At 44.8% G+C, this 25,413-nt stretch overlaps 1 long non-coding RNA gene across 1 annotated transcript; it reads left to right on the top strand.

Moving 5' to 3' along the window:
* The first annotated feature begins 18,618 nt into the window (after positions 1-18,618).
* Positions 18,619-22,882, top strand: LOC102958309. Its single transcript, XR_001511440.2, has 3 exons — positions 18,619-18,729; positions 19,392-19,694; positions 22,548-22,882. It is a non-coding gene; the product is annotated as an uncharacterized LOC102958309 (long non-coding RNA).
* The last annotated feature ends 2,531 nt before the right edge of the window (positions 22,883-25,413 follow it).

Here is a 25,413-nt window from a genome sequence, read left to right as displayed (position 1 = left end):
AGGCCCACCTCCTTATACCATTGCACTGGAGAGTAGGGCTTCAACACACAAAGGGGGCAGGATGGGGCAAGCATTCGGTTGATAACAACGAAGAAGCTGGAGGGGTCAGGATTTCGGAAACGATAGCAACAGGAAACCTTGCGTGCACCTGTGGGGGGGGCGGGGCACATGTATGTGTGTGCACGTATGTGTGTGCATGCCTGGGCAGCGCTGTCCAACAACATCCACCTCCGATATCCAACTTGGCCTTGCAAGGCCCATCCTGGCAGCCTGTGAGGGGCCAAGGCAGGGACTGCCTTCGCAACTTCCGGAAACAGTGAACAGAGGTGGACCCAGGTGTGGGGAGCTGCCCCAGGTTTCCCAGCGGGGACGGAGGGGTCAGAGCTAAGAATGCAACCTTCTTCTTCCAGCAATTCATCCACAGCACTCTTCCTGGGGCTTGAATCTGAGACGCTGGGGAGGCCTCATTCCCCAACAGGTGGTATTAGAAGTGGGAAGGCAGAGAGGAGCAGGGAAGGAAACGAGGCAGTTACCAACTTGGACAAGGGCCCCCGATCTCTACGAAGCGGTTGACGTGTTGCTTAAGTTTGTAAGTGGATCGGAGAGAAGCCCAGCCCAGCTCCATCGCTGAGTAGAGCTTATTGGCACTAACAGTGCGCTTGGTGCCACCTCCTTCACGCAGACGCACAGTGAGCCTCAGCAAGCCAAGTGTCACCCTTCTCCTTCAGTCCCTTTTCTGGCTGCCCATCATGAATGACCCAGAAGCCGGGTCACTGGCAAAGCCCTGATCCCCAGGGTCAGTTGCCTTTAAGGGAGTTGTGGGGGGGGGGGGGGGGGCGAAGGGCACTGGTCCACTTCAGACGTGGGCTCCTCCCCTTTCTCAGAGCAGACAGATTGGCCAGGCTGACTGAGCCTCCGCGTCCTTTCCTAGGAAGTGAGGGAGGAAGAGAGAAGAGGGAGAAATGGATTCAGCCTATGTTTTATCATGTATCTGCTCTAGTGCCAGGCACAACCCCACATTCCAAGAATGCAGCAGTCAACGGGACAGACGCTGGCCTGCCCCCCCCCCCCCCGGGGGCTTACGCTCACATGGGCCATATGTGGAAACTGCTTGGAGTGAGAGCGTGCCATCAATTCCCAAGAGATTCTACCTACCGAAGGAAGGTCAGGGAGTCAACAAAAGTACAATTACTTGTTTCCTCCTGTTATATTCCTTCCCCCAGACTTGATCTCTTCCTGCTATTAAGAACGGCTAGAATTAGGGGCCCCTGGGTGGCTTCATCGCTTGACCGTCCACTCTTGATTCCAGCTTAGGTCACGATTCAAGGGTGGTGAGATCGAGCCCCGAGTCGGGCTCTGTGCTGAGCATGGAACCTGCTCAGGATTCTTTCTCTGCCTCTGCCCCTCTCCCCTACTCATGTGTGCTCTCTCTCTCTGTCTCTGTCTCTCAAATAAAATAAAAAAAAAAACAAAAAAAACCCAGCTAGGATCACTTTAGATTTACATTCAGGGCAACAGGACAATGAGAGGAATACAAAGTAATGGGAGAGGCCAATACAGTCAGCGTATAAATATCTCTTTCAGCTTTGTATTTGAATTTAGAGCCCTACAACCCTCCATTTCCCCCACCTCCAGCACATATATTAATAACTAATTCCCCCAAAAGGAAATGCCTGTCTGTTAACTAGACCAAGGATGCCACTGTAGCAGGGTTCAGCCAACTTTTCTGTAAAGAGTCAGATAGTAAATATTTTTAGGCTCTGTGGGCCAAGGGAAAAATGGAAGACATTAGGTGGTTACTTTTATCACAAGAGAGTACACAAATCTCTCCAAGCTTGTTATTGATGAACTCCAAGCTATCATAGAAAATGAGCACTTTTTGCTAATATATTTGTGAGAAAAATCCAGTTCTTCGAGGGATGACATTTTGCTTTACTGGGGTGCGAAGCTGATGTTCTCTGTCATCAAAATTGATCTCAAATGTCATCTGTGAATGTTTATCTGTAATGTCATTTCACACATTTCATCTTTGAAGATGTATTCTTCTTGTGATGTGTTTTGTTTAGCTATTTATTTTTTTTTTTATTTTTTTAAATGTTTATTTAGTTTTGAGAGAGAGAGACAGAGACAGAGCATGAGCAGGGGAGGGGCAGAGAGAGAGGGAGACACAGACTCTGAAGCAGGCTCCAGGCTCTGAGCCATCAGCAGAGAGCCCAACACGGGGCTCGAATTCACAGACTGTGAGATCATGACCTGAGCTGAAGCCGGACGCTCACCCGACTGAGCCACCCAGGTGCCCCTTGTTTAGCTATTTAAAATGCAAAAAAAAAAAAAAAAAACAAAAAAAAACTTTTCTTAGTTTATTGACCATTTAAATACAGGCAGGGGTGTCTCCCACGACCCCCACCCCAGGCCCTCCCCCATCTCTGCCTACTTTGCTGATCTATACAATGTAGTTACAGGGCCTGTCTGCTAGATGGGGAGTTCCTGGTTAGAAGGCTGGCATTTTCACCACCAGCTCCTGCTGTTTCCTTCCTCAGTAAGTAAACATAATAAGCAACTTTAATAATTACTATTCATCAAGAAGGAAGGAAGCAAGGAGGAGAGACAGGGAGGGAAGAAGGAAGGGAGGGAGAAAGGGAGGAAGGGAGGAAGGGAGGGAGGAAGGGAGGAAGGAAGGGAAGGAGGAAGGGAAGAAGGGAGGATAGGAGGGAGGGAGGGAGGAAGAGAGGAAGGAAAGGGAGAGAGAGAAGGAGGAAGGAAGGAAAGAAGGAAGAAAGGGAGGGAGGGCAGGAGGAAAGGAGGGATAAAGGAAGGAAGGAAAGAAGGAAGGGAGGAAGGAAGAATGGAAGGAAAGAAGGGAAGGATAGAGGGAGAAGGGAGGGGAAAAGTATATTTTAAGACCTACTATATTGCAGGCCTTGTGCTAAATATTTTATACCTAATATCTCACTGAATCCTAATAATCCTCTAAGGCGCATGTTATCTCATTGTACAGATAAGGAAAGTAAAGCTCAGAGAGGTTAAGCAGTTAGACCTAAGTCACAGAGCAAACGAGTGGCAGAGACCAGTTCCCCACTCAGACAAGGGTTAACTCAGAAGCCCTGTGTCCTATCCACCTTTGACCGCTTCCCTGGAACCTGTCAAATCCACAACCCAAAATGCAGGTCCTCAGTGTCACTGTATTCTTGTTGGTTGGTCTCTCTGTTTTGGAGATGCACACAGATAAAGCCCATTTCTGCAGAAGCCACACCTGGGCGCATCCAATCTTTTCCTTGAAAACCAGGAGAAAAGAACAGTTTCGAGTTCGAGCAGCGTCCTGGCACGGTGAAGTGTTTGAAAAGAAAGGGCCCTTTGTCGCTGGTGTTGCACCGTGGACGTAATCTCATTTTCAGCTAATCAATTCATATACAGTAAAAAGCCTAATGTGATTCCTCATTAGCCGAGGGCCATAAAGAAGCCGGTTCCGAGGCTGCACTAAATCCCAAAATGGCTGGCACCTCCCTGCTTGGCGATTATCAAATTGGCTGGCATTAATCATTTTTAATGGCCAATCTGTGTGTGTGTGTGTGTGTGTGTGTGTGTGTGTGTGTGTGTGTGTGTGTTTTATTTTAAAAAGAAAAAAAGGGGGGGGGGAGTGTAGCCTTGTCTGATTACTGGCGTAAAAGAAAACAAGCAGGCTTAGTAAAATCTCATTTTTTTAAAAAAAACATAGTGGGAGAGAAGCAAGGGGAGGCAGGGAGCCCGACTCACTTGTGTTGGGTATTTAGCTGTGACCGGCAAAACAGACCATCAAGAGGGGGCCTTTCAGCAGAGGCCTGCAGGGGGAGGCCGTCAATGGCCCCTTTATTTGGGAAAGATGGATTATTTTAAATAAATTACAGAGCACTTTCGCTGAATAAACAGCGCCTCCGTGGCTGCGGTGCGCTGCACATGCTTAATTGCGCCACAGAAAATCCTAAGTGACTCTTGAGCCTGGGTCCCGCCTTTGATTTTGCTGATAGGGCCTGAGTCGTCCGGTCGGGCCCAGATGGTTCCAGGCTGCAGAGCAGTGCCACGGAGAAGAAAACAGCGAGTCTGATCGGGAATATATACTTAGAATATTTCGGAAAACCAGAAGGACGGAGGGTTCCCAAAAGGGCACAAGGCTGCCTCTGAAGCGAGCCGTCCCAGTGTCCTTTTGACTTGCGTTTGATATGTTAAATGCCCCCCACGTTTACGGCGTGGAAACCCACTCGAACGTCGCAGAGATTCTTTGGCCAAAGCAAGAGGACCTTCTCCCCAGCCCTCGCCCCTGCTGGCTCCCCTCCCCCAACGCACACCTCCCCCCCCCACCAACCCCTTCCTGTCCTTTCTCTGGGCAAAAGGTCTACCGTGAGAACTGCACCCAAAGAGAGATTTGTAAATCCTTTTTAAGAAATGCAGCACAATCTGACCTTGTTTTAGAAACAGGTTAAAGTGATTTATTATGTGAGGACCCGGAGTGACTACAGGCGGGAGTCAGGCTAATGCCAGGAGGAGGAAGGGGCATTTGAGCCCTTCCCAAGGAACCCAGCCCCAGGCAGGGAGCCTGAATAGGAGGGATGATGAAGAGGCCTGAGCACAGGCCAATCAAGTCAGGAGAACAGGTACCCTATGTTTTGTGGGAGGCACGGAGTATTAATTTTGACAGCCGGTATTACAGAAAGTAAAATGACCCTCATTTGCTAATATCCCCCAAATTGAATTGCAATAAGCAAGCGGCTACCAGTTGCCTTGATGAACGGCAATCAAGGAGGGGGGGAGGGGGGCGGGAAGAAAGATGGATATAGTCAAGCCTCACAAAAATCGTAGAATCTGGGCTTTCTCTTGAGAATTTCAACACGTACTACTTTAATAAGGGACTTACCACCCTCCCCCCGAGTGTAGCTGTGAAATTCTTCCCCAAAGGTGACACAATTAATTGCATTTGCAGTTAACGCAATTAAAGTATAGCTGAAAGCCTGGCCTGCACCTAATAAATCTTCAATGTCAAGAGGGATAACCGAGATGATAAATCATCGGGTTATACCACCTGAGAAAGTATATAAAAGCCCAGTATCGTGGGAAAGGATGAGCAATTAACTGATGGATGACAGGCTAGTGCGGCTACCTTAACTGAGATGCCACAATTCTTATCAGACCTCTTCTTCTTGTTTAGTTTTGCATAGAACCCTAAAGACGGCTTTACAGAGACTCATTGCAAACTTGCTGTTCATAAAGTCCCCTCAGAAGATGGTTTGCCAGCAACTTGGACGCGGTGTGTTGATTGTTGAGCTCCTAATCTCTCTTCCATAAATCAGTGGAATTTAGTGAACAAGGAGGCTGACCCTCAAAGGACTTATAGTAAGAGGGGGAAGCAGGACATAATACAAAAGGAAAATTAATCCATCCAAAAAAGGTGCCCATCAAACTCTGTAAAATGGGTATAGTCTCAGACAAGTTACTTAAATTCCCCAAGAATTAGACTCCTCGTATACAAACGAGGAGACTACTGGGGCATCTGGGTGGCTCAGTTGGTTAAGCATCCAGCTTCGGCACAGGTCACGATCTCATGGTTTGTGGGTTCAAGCCCCATGTCAGGCTCTGGGCTGACAGCTCAGAGCCTGAAGCCTGCTTCGGATTCTATGTCCCCCTCTCTCGCTCTCTCTGCCCCTCTGCCACCTGCACTCTGTCTCTCTGTCTCTCTCTCTCTCTCTCTCTCTCTCAGAAATAGACATTTTTTAAAAACGAGGAGAATACTACTGGATTCAACATTCAAACGCTGTTTTGAGGACTCAGAAAAAAACCAGTACAGTGAAATCTGTAATAGTAGGTATATAATAAATATCTGGATCTTTTTAAGTAAACAAAGGCCGTAGGGGTGAAGGAAAGCATGTCTGATAATGAGACACAAGTCTTATTCAGAGTTCTAGGTGATTAGGAAGACGTGTGTGGCAGCAACAGCTTGCTTCCAGATGATAGAAGATCTTAAATACCAACTGTGGGCTCTGTCCTGAGAGTCAAATGGAGCTATGGATGGATTTTGAGGTTGGCAGTGGGTGGTGTTACCAAAGCTGGCATTATCACAGGAATCTGCCCTGTACAGAAAAGGAAGGAGAACGTGAAGTAGGGGCAGAGGTACAGGTGTTTTACCGCCATCACGTAGACACGAGAGAAAGAACCGGGTGGGGGTGTTTTCAGTATGATTGAAAATGAGAGCGCAAGAAGCAACAGAAGGCAAAGAACAGGGAAAGCCAAATCTCAGTCTGAAACTTGATTTGGGGGAGACTGGAAAAACTCATTCATGCACTCATTTATTGATTGATTCCAAAACACATTTAATGAGCATCTATTATTTCCAGATACCGTGCTAGAGAATAGAAACAAAGAAGAGCTCACATTCTAGCTAGCCTGATAGTCATGTGAATAAACAAATGTATGACACGTCTTATAATCAGTACATGTGTATAATGGTACATAAGGTTAATACGAATGTGCCAGCATCAAACTCCACAAAGGAGTTTGAGGAAAAGCCCCCCGGGGGATAAGGTGATGTTGGAGCTGGATCTAAAACTTTCCCTAGATAGAAAAGGAAGGAACAGCATCCAGGCAGAAGCAACAACATATGCAAGAACACAGAGATGTGAAATTGAATGCTCTGTTTGGGAAACTTGGAGAAGTTTGCTCCAGCTGTTAAATTGCATGGTCAGGGAAATGAAGCTGGAGAATGTTGGTGGAGGCCACCTCATATAGGTCCTCATACATTATGACAAGTTTCACTTTTACCCCATAGGCCACAAGCAAGCCAACAGAAGCTTTCAGTACTGTAAGTAGGCCAATGTCGTTAATAGAAACAGGGGCCTCCAGATGGAGAACTAATAGCAAAAGAAAGACGCTGAATTGGATGTCAAGCATGCTGAATTAGGGGAGACACCAGGTCATCTATGTGGAAATGTTCAGTACGTAATTATGGAAGTAACTCTAATCTGTAGTGAAGTAGCCGGGTTGAAAGAACTTTCAAGTGGCTGCACAAAGGTGACTGGTAAAGTTCGGAATGTTCCAGAAGGGTACAGAGAGAGAAGAGAGGATCCTAAACTCAGTTGTGTAAACCCTGAGCTCCCAAAGAAGGAAGACGAGCCAGACAACAAAAGGTAGAAGGAGATTGGCTCATTGGAGGAAAGGGAAGCCCAGAGGAGAAAAAATCAGCAGATTCAGGATAATCTAAGGACAGAGACGGGGCTAATAGAAGCAATCCAAACAACCTGCCGTTGTTGGCACAGGGAGAGAGACTCCAAGAAATGGGGCACAAAAAGTAGAAAACATTCCTTGCCTGATGAAACTCAATATTTATTTGGAAAAGCGAGGTTAATCTTCTTTTTAAAATAGCAAATAATAAAAGACAAGATAAAACTCACTCCGCAGTATGTGGTACCTTTCATAAGAGCCATTGAAAATCTGAGAAGGGCAGGTTTTAATATGAGGAAAGGTTTGTGGATGGGCTGGACTGACCTTGGCCTTGAAGGACAGGAAGAAACTGGCTGGAGAAACAAGATTACAATAGGCCATTCTTGTAGGAGGAAATTCCTGAACTGAGGCCGAGAGTCAGGAATGAGCGTGGTGTTTTGTCAGGACAGCTAGAAGCCCAAGCTGTCGGGCTGAGAATCTGAATTTGAAAAGAGTAGGAAACAAGATAGGATAGGTTGGAATGGAATGGAATATGAGGGCCTTGAAAGTCAGGTAGAGAAATTTGTGTTTGCCGACCCGACCTTCAGTAGAAGTAGACAGTTGAGCACATATCCTCAGTTCCATCCAGTTCTGAGCCAGCTCACAGGCTTCCATTCATTCATTCTTTCATTCACTCCTCCACTGAGTGAGTGATGAGCTGGATGCCAGAGATGCAAAGACCAGTAGTGCTCAGGAGACCCAGACAATCACCTCCATTCTTCCTTCCATTTTCATTTGTGCACCAGCCCCGGTAACACACTGCACTAGGATCTAGGTCTACAAAGGCCAGGACAAGCCAGTCTGTCATCAGTAAGATGCCCTACCACTGAGCTCCTTCACCTGTCTCTTCTTGTAGTGGCCACTGAGAGGCTCTGGAACTACTTTCTCCATTCTTCCATATTAGCTTCTGGCTTACTCTCTCTCTAGCATGACTGCTATAATTCTTGGCAGTTATTTTCACAAATAATCCTTCTATTAAGGTGGTTTCTCAATTCCCTTGTCCTCTTCTCCTCCAATGATCATACCTTCCACCTACCTCAGTCATACTTGAGAACCCATCACGATCAGTTACTGTAGCCTCTTCCTAATCTCAGTTTCAAGCCTCCCCCTTCACCCCTTCTCCCAACCTTCAGCTCCGGTGATCCTTCTGTTTCCTCAGTCCCTTCTTGTCTGAATCAGATTCCAAAAGCTCTGGAAGAAGCCCTCAATCCCCTTGCTTCTCTCTTCTCCACTATGCTCACTAGAAAATCTCAATGAGATTGAATTCTGCTTCTGCCTTGGGCGTTTGAATGTGCCAGGGAAAATGTAATCCAGAGTGATCAGTATCACCCTGAATGTATGACAGCCATTCTCAAGTATGTCTTTAGTGCTATCTGGCAAGCCTAGGACATTGATCTGTGATATCTGTCTCTGCTATGTCCACTTCTTGCTTCTGAAATGCCCAAACCCACTCTCAAATAATAATCTTATATATCAGATATAGGTAAGACTGGAAGTACTTGGGGGTAGGCAAAATTCCTCTCCAGCTGTGAAACCAGATAGGTTATGTACTTTGAAAATACAATGGCAAGACAGGCATAGTATAGGAAAAGAGGTGACAGTTCCCTTGGAAATTCAAAACCTAGAAAGACAAGTATCATCAGACCTCAAGTCTTGAGAATAATCCTCTCTGACTCAGAGTTCTGCCTTCTGGACCCACTAGGGCAACAGTTTCACCCTCAGGAACCCCTGGCTGCACCAGGCAGAAGTCACACCCCACAGCTCCCAGTGGTCACTGTCTGGCCTGTTGAAACAAAGGAAGCAGTATGCATGATTTCTCAATCACCTTCAGGGTCATCATCCCCTTGTCTTGAAGAATAGGGTGCATTTCAACTGAATAACTCTGGTTCTGTCCTGTAGAATCTAAGAAGTCCTCCGTTTTATCCTGCTTCTGCTTCTTCAGTTCAAACTGGCAGTGTTTCTACTGCAGTGGTGTGTTAGATCCACTGTTCACACCCATACGGATCTCCTTAACAAATGACTGTTCAGCCACACTCTTGGTGTTCTCTATAATGCGGATAGACTGGCTCCTCTTTAGTTAGCAATCCCTTCCCCCATCCATTTCTCTCCTCTCACACTTTACCATAAGGAGGCGGGAGGAACCAAGCTGTTCCTTCAAAACTTTGCTGAGCTACCCAGCTTCATCCCTCACAAGGTTGACCTTCCCTTCCTTCCAGAACACACAGGTCAGCCATGTTACTTTCTACTTGGTAACAAGAATTGCCTCTTCTCCATTGTCCAATACAATGCTCCTTGCTCCCATTGAGGACCTCACCAGAATGGCCTTGACCATCATTATTTCTGTCAACATTCAACACTTTCTGTAGCATATGCCACAAAACTCTTCTAAGCCACTACCTCTTACCCAGTTCTAAAGCTGCCTCCACATTTTTGGGTGTTTGTTACAGCAACACCCCACTCTCAGTATCAGTGTCAATTGCTGTCTTCGTCTACTCAGGCTGCTGTGACAAATACCATGGATTGAGTGGCTTAAACAACATTTATTTCTCACAGTCCTGGAGGCTAGGGAGTCCAAGAGCAAGGTGCTGGCAGATTCAGCTCTTGGTGAGGGCTCTCCTCCCAGCTTACAGACAGCTGCCTTCTTGCTACATACACACATGGCCTCTTCTTGGCACATGCACATGGAGGGAATCTTTCTGTCTTCTTCTTTGGAGGGTAACTGTCTCATCATGAGGGTCACAGTCATGATTTTATCTAAACCTAATTATCTCCCAAATACAGCACCTCCAAATACCATCATGTTAGGAGTTAGGGCTTCAACATACAAATTTGGGAGGGCAGGGTAGGGAACACCCGACCTATAACATTTTATCTCTTATTTCACTGAAAAAATAGACATAATCAAAAAAGAGCTTCCACACACCCTAAGCTAATCCACCAGCCTGGTAGCATATATACCCAAGTATTCTACTTCTCCCACCAGTTGTGAAAATGACTTGACCATGCTCCTGGCTAGGGTTAAGCTAGGCTTGGAACAATTACACCAGACTCTGGCAGTTTGGGGACATTTCCTCTAGGAGATAAGATGGGGAAGATAGGAAGGATTTGTCAGTGAGGGTAAAGGATATGCAAGCACACAGACATGCTGGGCCTGTTTGGGGAGTTGGAGGGTAGTCACTTTGACTACAGTGTGCCTGGTGGCCTCCAGGACAGGAGAGGACAAGCAGATCTGTGTTGCGAAGGATGGAAGTATTCTGTGAAAAATGGGGATTGCCTCAGCATTGTAGTCAAACCCAATTCCTTTCAAGCCTCAGCTCTGCGACTCACCAGCTGACTACTTTAGCAGAGTCTTTCCACCTTGGAGCACAGGAACACCTCTGTTACTCTGTTATAGGAGTAACAGTACCCTTAATTCCCAGTACCCAGCGCAGCTCCTGAAGATATAGCAATGGTGTTAAAGAACATGGAATGGTGTCTCAAGTCACACTCGGTTTGGGCTCTTAATGCCATACTTTACTAGCTTCGTGACCTGAGGCAAACTGGTAACTTGGTCTAAGCTTTAGTTCCCTCATCCACAACACAGAACTAATAACAGTATTTCCCTTATAGGGTTGAAGGTTGCAGAACCTAACCTATAGCAGGCAATTAATAAATGCTAGGTAATGATATTATTATTTTATTTCAGGGCTCTGTGATTATACTCTTTCATCAAGTGGTCATCAATTTCTTTCCTATAACACATCTTTCAAAAGTCCTACTTCTAGGAGTTTTGAGGACAAATGCTTTGTATGTAAATAGGCTGAACTTGTCACATAATAGGATCTGTTTTATCTTGCCCTGCCTATCATGTTTTGCAACTTAGCCACAGAGCAGTGGCTGAAATCCGCCCGTGTGGGTGGCAGGCTCTTGCTCTGGGCCCTTCCCTGAAAAACAAATTTCTCCATCTCTCCTTTAGGAGGGTCCCTGCTGTTCTCGCTCTTGCTTTTTTCCTTTCCTTTGCTGCCTTGTCTGAGCATGAGCCTCGGGTGGGGGTCTTGCCTTCAGCTCCACTCTGGGCTCTAAGATTACTGTTTTCATTTCCCCGACTGCTTGGTGACCGCGATGTGGCCCTCAGGGTGAGGGAGTCCGGGAGAGGGTGTGACCAGCAGGGATCCTATTAAAACACAGAGCAGTCATGCAGACCAGTCTGTTTGGCTCCTTCCCGCCTGCTCTTGCCACCCCGCCCCCAAATATGATCATAACAGCACAGAGCTATAAAGTTGCTTTTCATAGCACACATTGCCCAGCTCCCTAACAAAGTTCTGACTGTCAAGAAGAAAAGGAGGACATTGTGAGGAGAGGATTAAAGGAAGGGGTGGTGAAGAGAGGCAATGTGGCAGAGCAGAAAGATCTCCAACCCAGGAAGCAGGACCCAGTGATTCCTGCTGCATTCTGCAGCCAGCTCACCCTCTGATCAAAGGCAAGTGATTCCTTGTTGGGTCTCAGTTTCTCCATTTATAAAATGAGGATAGGTCTAGATTGTTTGAATGTCCTTTCCAGCCTCTGGAGGCTGGCAATGCTGTTTCACACCAAGCAGAAAAGGAAGATGTGAATGCCTGCTCACATCACAACCTGTGGCTCCGAAGTGCAGCTGACCCTTAAACAACATGGGTTGAACTGCGTGGGTCCACTTATACATGGATTATTTTTTAATAAATACAGTGAATGTATTTTTTCTTCCTGGTGATTTTCTTAGTAACATTTTCTTTTCTTTAGCTTACTTTATTATAAGAACAGGGTATATAATACACATTTAACGCATACAAACTATGTGTTAATCAACTGTTTATGTTACTGGTAAGGCTTCTGGTCAATGGTACGCTACTGGTAAAATTGGGGGGAGGCAAGAGTTATACATGGATTTTCAACTATGCAGAGGTCGGCATCTTTAACCCCTGTGTTGTTCAAGGGTCATCTCTACTTGAGCTCTTAACCAGCCCTGGGATTTGGGGTCTGGAACGAAGACAAACCATGGATTTTGAACCGGAGGTGTCTGGATCATCTTGGTCTGCCTTCGTTGTCACTGAAACACTGAGATCATCTTGGAGCTGGTTTACCACATGGCACCAGCCCCTCAAAGATGATAGTGAGATGTATTAGTAGATGTACCATGTTTAAGCATCTGCTTCTAATACGTAGATGTTTACTGAATGTGCATTGAATTTATGAATGAACACGTGCAGTAGGATGGGACAGGGTTCTTTTTCATCATTCATTATTCATGTGCTCATTATTTGTTGAGTCATCATTATGTGCAAGAACCTGGAGATGCATTAAAGAACAAACTGATCCAAGACCCTGCCCTCATGGAGTTTACATTCTCATAGGAGGACACAGAAAATATATGAATGCAAAAACGATTATTTGCTGGATAGTGCTAAGTGCTAGAAGAAAAATAAAAGAGGGTGAGGAGAGAGGGAATTAAGAAGGCCAGGGTGCCATTTTACACACAGTGTGATCAGGATAGGACTCTTTAATAAAGTGACATTGAAACAGAAACCTCAAAGAAGTGAAGGAGTAGCCAAGGCAATATTTGGGGATGTTGCCTGCCATGAACAAATGGTAGTAAATACAAAGTCTCTGGGTAGAAGTCCACTTGAAATTAAGAAATGGCAGGGGGGTCTGTGTGGCTGGAGCCCAGTGAGCAATTTAGAGGCCCATGGATGATGATGTCAGGGTTGGTGGTAGGGACAGATTATAGTGAAGATTTGACTTGAACTGTAACAAAGATTGGCATCCAGGGGGATGATTTATTGCTGAAGAGAGACAGGATGTCACACACTTTAAAAGGCAAACTTCAGCTATAAGAACTGGCCAACGTGAAGGAAGAATATCAGCAGGGAAGTCAATTAGGAAACTAATGAAATACAGGTGCGTGGGTGACTCTGTCATTTAAGCATCCAACTTTGTCTCAGGTCATGATCTCACAGTGAGTGGGTTCAAGCCCCCGTTGGGCTCCGCACTGGCAGTGTGGAGCCTGTTTGGGATTCTCTCTCCTCTATCTCTACCCCTCCCATTCTCTCTCTCTCTCTCTCTCTCTCTCTCTCTCTCTCTCTCTCTCTCTCAGAAATAAATAAATAAACCTTTAAAAAAAAAAAAAAAAGGAAACTAATAAAACAATCCAGGAAAGAAGTCCTACTGAGTTAAAACATCGTAGTGAGGTAGAGATAGTAAGAAGGGATCAGATTTAGGACATACCTTGAAGACTGAACCAGTGCGATTAGCATCTACCCTCTACTACTGCCTCTTCAAGTTTTGCTAACATCTTTCTCCAGCTAGATCATAGGTTCCTTGAAGGCAAGGGTTCTGTGTCATAGTTCTGTGTAACTACTAAACCCTTGGCATATTTATTAAACAACATGTTGGCATCCAATAAACTTCCATTTGTTCAACTCAGTTTAATCGATGTTTATGAAGCATCAAGCTCCAACCTCATCTCCCACCTCCCAGGACCCCAGTGTCAAATGTTCAACCCATAGGGAACTTCTTCCATTCCTCAAGCCAAGGAGCTTCCATGCCTTTGGAAGAAGTGGCTGGGGTGGCTGGTAGAGGGGGGGACCATAGGGTTAAAGAAGGATTTGTTTTCTTTTTTAATGTTGGGAAAGAAATAGGTTTAAAACCTGATAGGAAGTATCTGTGAAAAAAAGGAGATGTTGCAGAAACCATCAAGGAGGGAATAAGTGTAACAGAAAGGTCCTGAGAAAAGCCAGAAAGGCTGAATGAGGAGACTTTAACGAGGAAAGAAAGGCTGCGTGCGTGCCGGTTTACAGGTTTCATGATAGAAAATGACAAGAGGTCTCTGGTCATCGCTTTTGTTCGTGCTGAGCACCAGAGTTCAGGTAGAGGTTTAGGTTTGAAAAAAAGAGGAGAATATTTGAAACATCTCCTGGAGAACAGGCAAGAAACCTGAAAAGCAAAGCAACATGTAGTAGTTGGGAACTGAGCACTGGAGGCATCGATTGAGAAGTCCATTTGCATGAATTTACAGTGACCTTGATCTGCAGGCTGGAATTGATAATCCTTCAGGATTAGTTTGTGATCTGTGTGTGACCAAAAGACAGTAGAACAATGACATTCAAGTTCAAGGAGTTGTTGAAGTGATAACTGTGGAATTTGTGTAAATAGGGATGAGAGTAAAGACAGAGCAGCAGACCATGTAGGACAAAGAAGAGGAGGCCAGTGAGTTGGAGAACCAGAAAGCTGAGAACAAGTGAGGGAATTGGAAGGAGAGAAAAGTTGTGGTCAGAGAGTGAGAGGTGTGAATTTTATGACTTCTGAGGCGGAACGGTTCCAGAAAGTGACCAAGTCCAGGGTGTGTAGCCACAAGAATGAGTGAATGAAATGGCTTGGAGGGGGAAGCCACCAGAAGTCAGAATAATAAGGGGCAGAAAGAACAGAGTTGGATGGCTCACACATGTGAAGACAGGAGACCTTCAGGGTAGTGGCAGTGCCTGGGAAGTCGAGGAATATGCAGACAGATGCCAGCTTGAGCCATGAGTGAAGCGGTGTGTCCAGGGTGTGAGTCTATGGCAAAGACCCTCATGGGAAAGGGCCAAAGAGGGTACCAATGAATCATAAGATGCATCAATAGAGTCAAAATCATGTTTACAAATGCCTTGTTCAGCCCATGTGGTAGAGAGTAGACTGTTTAACCCTGAACACTGGGAGGAGCCACAGTTTGGGAGAAAAGTTGGTGGAGACATGTGAGGATCTGATCCACATGTGAATGCACAGGTCTCCCTTGATCAGGCTCAGGCCATAGGAAATAAAACTCTTCTCAGCCACCTGCATCACCAACCACAGTCTTTCACTGCTGTCCGAACATGAGTGTCTAGCGGGGAATGGTTTAAGTGTCAATTTTAGGTATAAACCAGCCAGCATATAATCTGAATTCAACTTTGACAGCTGGACTCACTGGACAGACACGGGAAGATTCTGTGGCTTGTGTGTGAAAGGATTAGAATCCATTTAGCTGGTGAACATCCCTGCAGTCACTAGACTGGGAATTCAAACAAGAAGGGACTCAAGAGATAAGAGGGTGGTTTGCAGAAGATGGGGATGTTGCTGGAGGCAATGGGGTTGATCTGAGCCTTGAAGGACATTCAGGATGTACAGAAATGTGGGAAAAGGAGAGATTCTAGGCAGAGAAAATACTACAACAACATGAGGACAGGCAGGAGCTACCAGTTCAGGAAAGTTATTTTTAGAGGACTTGATGGAGGGTCCCAGCCATTCTGCTTGGCTTAGAGTCTTATAAAATGTCATAGAAACTTCAAGATCGAACTTAGAGCTTTCAGAACTCATCTATGGAAGGAGTGTGGACTTATGTTGTAAGGAATATGAAATCATGGGTGGTTTTTGAGCAGAGATGTGATAGGATCAGAGCCGTGCTTCTGGAAGATTGACCCAGCAGAAGTGGGTGAGAGGGACACAGGCAAAGAATTACCGCAAAAACACCATTTATAAGGGCACTGTGGTTGCCCAAGAGAGAGGCACAGATGCCTAAATGGGGAAGGGTGTAGTGGGAATGGGGAGAAGAGAGCAGACAGGATAGACTTTTACAGCAGTAGACACAACAGGACTTGAAAGCCAAAATAAATATGAGCAATCACCACAAAGCATGCTTGCTACATTATTGGTCAAGCACTGTTGAGCACCATTCGAAGGTTCTAAGAGATTCAGGTCAACACAAAGATCTCTGACTCCAACTAAAACCTAGTCAGCTGTTTGTGTATTGAAAGAAGAAAATCAGACACCAAAATGGGAAATTAACCTTTCCCTCACAGAAGCCATAAACAGCATCCAAATGTGGCAGAGAATGAAACCACCGGCCATGTGTTTAAAAGAAACATGATATCATTGGCTAACAGAGACAAGACCCAACCAGGAAACAGACTCCAGTATTAAAATTCTAGCACATGGGACTTTTGGAAAATAAAAAATAGACACACTGGGATAGAAAGGCTCTATCTCAACATATGAGGCGGGGAGAGACATGATCTATTGAGCCACAGCCGAGAAGGCAGCTGGGGAGAGGGGTGACCGAACCTGGGAAACACTCACCAGAGGAAAGGTTATTGGCCACCAACGAGCAATGACTCGGAAGAGATTCAACACTCTGGCTTCAGATAGAAGCAGGGAAAACAAGAATACAATCGGACAGGGAGTATCATTTTCTCCAAGTGAGACCAGGCTCCTAGAAACCCCTCACAGCTGTCGCTGTGCCCCTGCCTCGACCCTCTGCCCTGCCAGGAAGCTCTGTGCCTAGGGCGAGTGACAGAAAACCAGTGAACCTCAGATGCCTCAACTACAAGATGAGGATAGTCATTTCCATCTCATGGAACAGGACACGAAGTCAGATAAGACGCATGGGTGACTAAAGGACATGTCCACATTGACTTTGTGTTTTGAGTCCTCTCTCTTTTTTTCTTGATGAATGTGGCTGCAGGTGTATCAATTTTGTTTCTCTTGTCAAAGAACCAGTTCCTGCTTTTATTATTCCTTTCAATTCTGGTTTTGTTTTTTTTTTTTTTTTGCCACTATTGCATTGATTTCTGCTCTAATCTTTGTGATTTCCTTCCTTCTACTGGCTTTTGTCTTTGTTCCTCTCTTTCTATCTAGTTCCTTCATGTGTAACGTTAGGTTGTTTACTTGAGTCTTTTCTCATTTCTTGAGGCAGGCCTGTTCACTATAAACTTCCCTCTTAGAATGGCTTTTGCTGCATCCCAAAGATTTTGGAACGCTCTTTTCATTTTCATTTGTTTCCATGTATTTTGTATTTTCCTCTTTGATTTCTTGGTTGACCCATTCATTGTTTAGGAGCATGCTACTTAACTTCCATGTACTTGTGTCCTTTCCAGATATTTTTCTTGCAATTCATTTCTAGTTGCATACTCTCATGGATAGAAAAGACACATGCTATGACTTCAATCTTCTTGAATTTATTAAGGCTTGTTTTGTGGCCTACTATGTGATCTATCCTGGAGAATGTTCCATGTGCACTTGAAAAGAATGTGGATGGTGCTGCTTTCGGACGGAATGTTCTGAATATGTCTGTTGAGTCCATCTGGTCTAATATGTCATTTAAAGCCACTGTTTCCTTGTTGGCTTTCTGTCTAGATGATTAGTCCATTGATATAAGCGGGGAGTTAAAGTTCCCTACTATTATTGTATTACTGTAATTTTCTTCCTTTATGTCTGTCACTAGTTGCTTTATGTATTTAGGTGTCTCCATGTTAGGTGCATAGATATTTACATTTGTTATATCCTCTTATTGGATTGTTCCCTTTATCATTATGCAGTTTTCTTCATTGTCTCTTGCTACAGGCTTTGTTTTAAAGTCTATTTTGTCTCATATAAGTATTGACACTCCAGCTTTCTTTTCATATCTATTTGCATGATGTCTTTCCATCTCTTTGTTTTCCATCCACATGTGTCTTTAGCTCAGAAGTGGATCTCTTCAATCAACTTAATATGGACTTAATATACACATAAGATGTTATATGTGAACCTACTGGTAACTACAAATCAAAAACCTATAATCGATACACACAAAAAAGAGAAAGGAATCCAGGCATAACAGTAAAGAAAGTCATCAAACCACCAGGGAAGAGAACAAAAGAAGAAGAAAGGAACAGAGAAAAACTACAAAACAACTGGAAAACAAGTAATAAAATGGCAATAAGTACAAACCTATCAATGAATACTTTAAATGTTAATGGGCTATGGGGCGCCTGGGTGGCTCAGTCAGGTTAAGTGTCCAACTCTTGATTTCGGCTCAGGTCATACATAATCTCTCGGTTTGTGAGTTTGAGCCCCACATCAGGCTGGATGGATGGATGGAGCCCCACATCAGTATGGCTACTGGCAGCACGGAGCCTGCTTAGATTCTCTCTCCCTTTCTCTCTGCCCCAGTCCTGCTCGTATTCTCTCTTTCTCAAAATAAATAAAGAGGGCACTTGGGTGGCTAGTGGGATAAGTGTCTGCCTATTGGTTTCTGCTCAAGTCATGCTCTCACAGTTGGTGGGTTTGAGCCCCACGTCGTGCTCCATGCTGACAGCAGGGAGCCTGCTTGGGATTCTCTCGGACCCTTTCTCTGCCCCTCCCCTGCTCGTGCTGTCTCTGTCTCTCTCAAAATAAATAAGCTTGAAAAAATGATAAATGGCAATGTGTCTCCAATCAAAAGACACAGGGTGACTGAATGGGTAAAAAATAAGACACATCCACATGCTGCCTACAAAACTGACTTTGCTTTTTAATTCAATAAATGAACTGAACTCACAAATTAAATTCATTGGTATGCAAGTGACTGCCTTTTGGTATTTCTGACCTTACAGCTCTCAAACCTCCTTGGAAGTGGCCTTTTTCTCCAGGAAGGACCATGTGTGGGGGCACTGAGGGGTCAGAGAAATGCCGGAGTACAGGAGCCTGAGAGAAGAGGGCACTCTTCCCCCTGAGGAGCTGAAGGTAGGGGCGTAACTTGCTGCCACAATTGCACCTCCTCCGGGTGGGATGTAAGTTTCTTGAGGGCAAGAAACTACATTTTTACATCTCAAACGTCATCTTGAGCAATGCCAGGCACAAAATAGACACTGAATGAATGGGCGTGTATCCAGTTGTTGTAACAAACTCCACTGAGTTAGGAGTCCCGTGTACATCCTCAGCTTCCAGAAGAATGCCTCACCTGGCGTGGAGACCCTCAGTGAGTATTCCTTAAATAAATAAACAAGCAGAACCTGACATTAGTCAGGGCTGCGTGTGTTAATATCTGAAAGGCATGGTTAGAATAGACACAGCATCGTAGGTCCCAAATTGAGATATATACGCTCACATGATTTCTGTGCGATACGCAAGCATATCTTGTATGCACCGATACATGTGCATACCCACACATAACCTATTACCCCCTGGGCATGAAGGCCAATGGCGTCTTATCCATTAGCTTTATTTTATCACTATCTGAATGGCAGTGAACTGCAAATAGTGATGTTCCAGAGAACCAATAATCAATGACGAGTAACTACTTTTCTACATAGCAGCCTCCATGCCAAGAGGTATACAGGTATTCTACCATGGAAAGCCGACAAGGGTCTTGTGACGTCTTTATAATTATCATTCTCATTTTACAGAGGAAGAGTCTGAGACTCAGAAGGGTTAAGTAATTTGCCTGGAGTCACACAGCCCAAACCCTGATCTTCACATGGTATGAGAATACCACTTCAAAACAGCACTTCGCAGGCTTCTCCTGTCCCAGGGGAAAGCCACAGTGGACAACTTTCTTTGATTCCATCCCTTTTCATTTGCTGCCCTCAGTCTCTGGCCCACCAGACTTACAGCTGTCCCAGCAGCGTTGGGTGCACGGGGATGGAGAAGCTTTTAAGATGCAACAGTCTTCTGCAGGGCTGGCTTGGAGCCCCCGAGTAGAAGAACAGGTAGGATCCGGTTTCAACCATCAGCCATGCAAATAAGCTGACTCTGGCTGCCCTTCTTGAACTGCTCCCAGTCGCCAGGCGCTTCCTTAATGACTTGCTAAATTTCCTCTGTAAGTCGCACTCTCTTCGAGGCCCTGTGGCTCCAGCCTGCAGCCCACACTGATGGCACCAGGATTCCTGCCCTGAAGCCAGGTCCCAGTTGTCAGTCCTTTGTGAGCAGACTAGCGTGTCTCCAAAGTAACTGAGGCACCCAGGGCCACTCAAAGACCTTAGCCAGACATTCGTTGGCAGCCAGGACCCTTGTGGAAGGGGCCTTGGGGGGACTGCAGTGACTGGAGCCCAGGGCAGCTTTTTTTCAAAGGAGGGGAAGCTTTGTTGCAGTAAAATCTGCAATGAAGAAAGCAAATAAGGGCAGAACTGCTGGGCTTGAAGCGGGAGTGGGGTCTCAGATCTTCTCCACCTTGACATCCCCTTGGGATCTCACATTGTTCCCCAGGGCATGCCCAGAGTCTCTGTAGCTTCTCAGAAAGTAGTTGAAACCCTCTGACCTGGTCCGCCCGGGAACAAAGGCACAGAGAGGTTGTGGAACATGGGCAAGGTCAAACAGCTAGCAAATGCGAGGCCTAGAACTCAGCTTCCGACACTCAGCTCAGGCTCAGCCGTCACACAGCATTATTTAGGCTTCAGAAGTGAAAAAGATCCTCTCATGGCTGGCTAATTTTGTTCTGTTTTCAATCTTCACGGGACACAACTGTCAAAATGTTAGTTTACTGCCCTCTAAAGAAATCTTTATTTGTAGCCAGAGGGAATATCATCATTCGATATTGGCACCAAGGGGGGGATGAGGTAGGATATATGGGCTGTCACTACACCCTGTAGAAGTAGCAAACATACAACCCCTTCCCCTTTGAAATAAAAATAAATAAATAAAAGGCTTATGTGTGAGATGTTTCCTTGGAAAGCTCTCTCTCCGAAACTTCCACACATCGGTAGACCCTTGCTTCCTTTCAGACTATGTCCATGTGACATCCCCAGTGGAGCCATCTGAGGGACACATCCCAATGGTAGTTCTCTTTACAACCTCCTAATTATGTAGCTGCTCACATCTGTCCCTTCTAGGTGTTAACCTCCCTAAGTTGAGAATTAGGGTTCTGTTCCTGAGTGCAGAGCATTAAAGAGCAAATGCTGCACCAGTAGCTGAACGTGTTGCCTTAATAAGGCTCAAAATTTCACAAAACTGCTGCCCGCTCTGCAGCCACACTTTCTTTTCTCTCACAGAATAGAATTCTAGAATCTTTTCAGTCCTGAGTTGGCGTCCTCGCTCTGCCACCACCTAGTTGCCGTGGCCTTAGCCAGGCCACTTAATCTCCCTACCTGTTTCTGCCTTTGTAACATGGTTCTGATAAGTTACAGAGTCATAGCGAAGACCAGAGATAATACAGAGATACTATCTGACTCGTGGAAGTACTTAGGAATGGCAGCTAACATTTTTTTTTCTACTAGAGGATAAGCTTTTTTCACCATTATGTCACCAGCAACTAGCAAGGTGCTCAGTAAATGTTTGTGGCAATAAAAATTGCTTAGCAGAGTGACTGACTGAATGAATAAATGAAGGAACCAATGAAGTAATGGACACATGTTCACATGACAAGGGACCTTAATCATCATCAAGCAAAACCTCCCATCCAATTCAGCGTGGATCTTTGAGAACACTTCTGAAGGGTGGTCATTTGGCGTCCAATGGAGAACACTCGCCAGCTTACTACAGCCCACTTGAGGAAGGATATAATTAGAAAGACGGGCATGGCGTTGACTAGACATCTCACCATGGCTCCACCATCCATCTATCTTTGATTATTCTGGCCTCCCCCATTGTGGGGCACATAGTAGGTGCTCATTCCTTCATCCTTTGAACAAACATTTCTCATAGGCCTTGTTTACTCAGCTAGGTATACTCTGGATTCAGGTTGACCATGTAGAAGCAGCCCAGGTCACTAGCAATGTTTATTTTAGCCAGAGACAGACTTTAATAACCAAGTGAATAATTATTTAACAGCAATTATGACAAGCCATCATAAGAGAAGTACAGAGTGCCACAGAAGAAGGGTAAGCAGAGTCCTACCACTCTGGAAGGTGGGGCCAGAGAGTTGATTGAAGAACAAATGTCAGGGGGTTAGGAGAGGTAGGGAAGGAAGGAATGAGGGAGAGAGGGGCGGAAGTACTTTTTAATATACTGGCAAAGTCACCTCTTAATCCTTCCTGAAAAACCCCATTCATGTTAGCGCTCTTTGTCACAAATCCACAATTATTCAGAGATTTGTGACATAGCAACAAGCCCAGGCTCAATTCCTGAGCCTGCTATTTACACTTTTGGCAAATGACTCCACTCTCCCAAGCTCAGATTCCTTACCTGTAACACGAGGAGGGTAAAAAGTAGCTCCTGTTCGGGATTGCCACGGAAATCAAATGCAGGGAATTCTAAAGCACTTAGCACGGTGTCCTCACATGGTTGGCAAAGTGGTATCCTTGTTGCTCTCACCATTCATGTCCAACTGCTTCCCATTCAGAGTAGTTCAGAGTAAGTTCAGAGTAGTCAAAGACGTGGCTAGGGTCACTCAGCCAACAGAAGGCAGAAGGGACACCCAACCACCGGTCTCCCCAAGCCAATCCTTTTGACAGAAAATGATATTGCCGCAAATCTCTCACATCTCATAATCAGAAATAAATAAATATCTAAATCAACACTAATGCTTTCCTGGGGGAAGGGTAGTGATCACATGGAAATTTCTGAGGGTGAGCTCTAGGTTGGGAAGAAAAATAGCTTCACTTTTTTTTTTTATCATTAACTTACAGGTGTTTTGTGGGCAATGTCACGGACCCAGGACCGTTCTGGACGCTGAATAGGATACAAAGACTAAGACACGCCTCTTTCCTCCCAGGTTTTATAGTCTTGTTGAATTTCCCCTTCAAAAAAGCCAGCAACATGGATTCTTTTCAGGTGGGAGGTTTAAGGCTTGAAGGGAATATTTCCAAACATTCTCAGAAACCACGGCTCAGATATTTCTGGTCACTTCTTTACAGGAAAACCTCTACTTTTGACCAACTACTCACCTTAGAACTCATCCATATTACTAAAACCAACAAAATAATTTCAATGTGGATGTTAGATGCATTGGTAGAATTTAACCTTCAGCATTTCAGGACATTGCCCGTCATAGGAAAGTAATTCCTCTCAACTTAATAATAACCTAGCAATAGAGACTAATTATATGTATGTCAAGAAACAGGCATTCTGAACCAAATAAACACCCTCATGTTAGCCAGACTTCCTGAGACTATCGCACACTAAAATCTATTCATTGGCCTTTCAATAAACAGTTCTTGAGCACCTACTAATAATAGCCAACCTTAATGAGGGCTTACCATGATCAGGCCCTTATGTCAACTTTACAACGTCCCTAGGAGGTGGGTACTAGTTTTATCTCCATTTGACAGGTATGAAAACCGAGTCACAGAGAGCTCAAGTAATTTCGCCTATGGCCACACAGCTAGCATGTGTTAGCATTAGACTCTTCCAGGGAGTTTCTCACCAGAGTCCCTGCTCTTAGCTACCATGCTGCATTGCTTCTGAGAAGCAAGAATTCTCTGGATGTTGGGAGAGGTGCATAGATAAGTAACCTGACTTCGAGGCACTGCCACCAAGGGTGGCAATAAGAGGACACGAGTGAGCAAATATTGAGCACTTACTATGTACGAGGTCCAGGATCATCTCCTCACAATACGTCATAATACATCATTTATCCCCACAACCGCTCATTGAAGGGTAATCGTTGGCAAATAAGGCAAACAGTGAGAATGTGAGAAAGGCAGGAATTTAGAGATGGTGGGTCACCAGATCCAGGTCAAGCAGTTCATGAGGGTTGGAGCCAGGATTCATGGTCAACTCCATCCCTCTCAGAATCACACAATCTTTCCACTTCACTTGGATGTCTGCTACTTTACAGTTCTCACGTTGGCCAAGGGCATCTCTGAAGTTCTCTTAGACACAAATGAGACAATGGCTTGCTCTACCTGGGGAGAACCAGGAAGGCTTCAGAGAGAAACCGGCATAAAAATGAAATTGGGAAGGAGTATTACAACAGCGAAAGACTGAAGAGGAATGTTCCAGACTGAGAATATATATACATAGCAGGTTCATAAGAGCACAAAGATGTGAAAGAGTTCGGCATGCTCAGGAGCAAAGTTGAAGAGGACTTTTGTTCAAGCATAATCTTCCATGATCCACAAGGACTGTCACTATGTCGTATTTACTTTTATAATCCCAATGCCTGCATTCTGCCTGCACAAGATACGTGCTTAATGAAAGATTGCTAAATAAGTGGATGGATGGATAAAAAATTGAATAAATTAATGAGCAAATAAGCAAAGTAATGACTTTATGGTAGAGGTGGCATTATATGGAAATGGAGTTATTAACAACTTACATATTCAATGTCAGCACTAACATGTGCCTCTCTTCATAGTCCCACTGAGTAGAATTCCTGTTACATGGAATAGTGTCTTTCATTCTATAGCAAAGAATAAGATTTAGGGGTGCCTGGGTGGTTCTGCTGGTTAAGCATCCACTTCGGCTCAGGTCATGATCTCACAGTTCATGAGTTCGAGCCCCATGTCCAGCTCTGTGCTGAGAGCTTGGAGCCTGGAGCCTGCTTCGGATTCAGTGTATCTCTCTCTCTCTCTGCCTCTTTCCTGCTCTCTCTCTCTCTCTCTCTCTCTCTCTCTCTTTCTCTCTCAAAAATAAAAAAACATTGAAAAATAAGATTTAAAGTGCAAATACTTTGAAGAATTCTTCAGTGAATTTTTGATGGATTGTTGAAAATAGGAACAAGTAGACGTAAATGCACACTAACATGTAAATGCTCTTGGATCATGTCCTGACAGGGTGCTAGGATAGGAAGGAAGACAGAGAATGAAATCTGAACTTGTTAACTCCTTCCATTTCATCAGTAATGTGCTGTAGAAGCTTCAGTCTTCCCACCAAACCTTACCTTACCATTCAAATATTGACCTTCACCTGAGAATGCTTTCTGTCAAAAATGGATGCTGTCAAAGACTTCCCGAATCTTTTCCACATCATTTATCCACCGCTCCCTAACATAAATGATCCTCTCTACTAATCAGTACAGCCTCTGCCCTTCCCCATAACCCGTATTGGTTCTCACCTCCCTTCCCCATCTTTGTCTTCCCATCCTCCTACTATGTTCTCCCCACTCCATCTCTACATCAAAATCTTGCCTTATCTTCTCAGCAATCTGTCCCTCCTAACATTCCCACTTCAATAGGGAAACATATGAAAGCCCATTTTTCCCCATTCATCATTAACTATTTGGCAGAGTCTTGGCTTCTTGATTTAGGTCATAGGTGAAGCAAACTTTGCTCAAATAATAATAATATCTACATTTATTGAGCATGCCCTTTATGCTCAGACCCTGGATTTTGCACACACTATATCTCATCCTAAAAGGTAAAAATCTGTGTGTCCATTTTGTAGATGAAGAATCCAAGGATCAGGAGAGATAAAATACAAGCTAAGTAAATGCCCTCCAACCTGAATTCCAGTTCTTTTCGTTCCAACTCAGCCTTCCTTCTCCTAGTCAGTATGTCTACTGAATTATGAAAATATTCTGCTTTATCATTAGATGTTATCTTTAGACTGTAG

The sequence above is a fragment of the Panthera tigris genome, chromosome B1 (assembly GCF_018350195.1).
Source record: "Panthera tigris isolate Pti1 chromosome B1, P.tigris_Pti1_mat1.1, whole genome shotgun sequence".
NCBI lineage: Eukaryota > Metazoa > Chordata > Mammalia > Carnivora > Felidae > Panthera > Panthera tigris.
This window is presented reverse-complemented; position numbering and strand designations above follow the sequence as displayed.